Source organism: Mus caroli, chromosome 3 (assembly GCF_900094665.2).
Source record: "Mus caroli chromosome 3, CAROLI_EIJ_v1.1, whole genome shotgun sequence".
Lineage (NCBI taxonomy): Eukaryota > Metazoa > Chordata > Mammalia > Rodentia > Muridae > Mus > Mus caroli.
In genome coordinates this window covers 37470469-37472346 of record NC_034572.1, presented here as the reverse complement: position 1 = coordinate 37472346, position 1878 = coordinate 37470469, and positions in this window count along the sequence as shown.

Here is a 1878-nt window from a genome sequence, read left to right as displayed (position 1 = left end):
TCCTTCTCCTTCTCCTTCTTCTTCTTCTTCTTCTTCTTCTTCTTCTTCTTCTTCTTCTTCTTCTTCTTCTTCTTCTTCTTCTTCTTCTTCTCCTTCCTCTTCTCCTTCTCCTTCTCCTTCTCCTTCTCCTTCTCCTTCTCCTTCTCCTTCTCCTCTGTCTCCTCCTCCTCCTCCTTCTCCTTCTCCTTCTCCCTCTCCTTCTTCTTTTCTTCTTCTCCTTCTCCTTCTCTTCTTCTTCTATATTAGCATGTCATGACAGATGATTTGGAAACTATAATAAAATGGGGAACAAGCATGGGGCCAGCAAAGTGGCTCAGCAAGGAAAGCCTCTTGCAGCCCAGCCTGATGATCTGAGTTCAGTTCCTGGAACTTGCATGAAGAAAGGGAAGAGCCAATGCCCACAAGTTGTCCTCTGACTTTAACTTTATTTGTGCTTTTGTATATAAGTACACTGACACGTAAAAACAGAATAAACAACCCCCTTTTCACACTAGGTACAATTTCCATAACTTACTCCTGTTCTTCCATCCAAGGTTTTCCTCTAGTGTGTGTGTGTGTGTGTGTGTGTGTGTGTGTGTGTGTGTGTGTGTGTATTGAGGGCAGTCTCTCTATAATTTAATTATGAATTTTTGTTTAACTTACATTTTATCATGGATTTTGAGTGGTTGAAATCCAATATAGAGTGATGATGCAGGATTAGAGGATTCTGGACCAGGGTTAGACAAGAAAACTAGAGGGGATTCAGAATACAGTGAGTAATTCTTTAAAGCTAGAACCTGTAACCTTATCATGAACCGAGGGTTAAGGAGAGTCAGAGAGACAAGTTATATCATATGGTGAGGAGCCTGCACCAGCCAGAACATTTCTGTTTTTATTCTTCTCATTAGAGAATATGTCCTGTTGTGGATGTTTGTAAGAGATCTACATAACAAACATGTGGAAATCAAAGTCCACTGGCCATGACTCATTTCTATTGATGTAATGGTGCTTAGGGAGCCTTTCAGGTGTTTCTGCTCAAGCATTTCCTTTCCCCATTTTTCTGCCAGAGTCATAAACACACATTGTTTACTACTGCTATTGTCAGCTTCATTAGTCATTAAGATAATTTTGCAGTAATAGTTTTTAATTTTTTTCTAGTTGAGTATTTATTTCATTTGCATTTCCAATGCTATCCCAAAAGTCCCCCACACCCTCCGACATCCACTCCCCCACCCACCCACTCCCACCTCTTGGCCCTGACGTTCCCCTGTACTGAGGCATATAAAGTCTGCACGACCAATGGACCTCTCTTTCCACTGATGAATGAAGAGACCATCTTCTGATACATATGAACCTGGGTACTTCCTCCAGCTCCTCCATTGGGGACCTTGTGATCCATCCAATAGCTGACTGTGAGCATCCACTTCTGTGTTTGCTAGGCCCTGGCATAGTCTCACAAGAGACAGCTCTATCAGAGTCCTTTCAGCAAAATGTTGCTAGTGTATGCAATGGTGTCAGCATTTGGAGGCTGATTGTGGGATGGATCCCCAGGTATGGCAGCCTGTAGATGGTCCATAATTTCGTCTCAGCTCCAAACTCTGTCTCTGTAGCTCCTTCCATGGGTGCCTTGCTCCCAATTCCAAGAAGGGTCAAAGTATCCACACCTTGGTCTTCGTTTTTCCCAAGCTTCATGGTTTCGAAAGTTGTATCTTATATCTTGGCTATTCTAAGTTTCTGGACTAATATCCACTTATCAGTGAGTACATATCATATGCGCTCTTTTGTGATTGAGTTACCTCACTCAGGATGATGCCCTCCAGGTCCATCCATTTGCCTAGGAATTTCATAAATTCATTTTTTAATAGCTGAGTAGTACTCCATTGTGTAAATGTACCACAT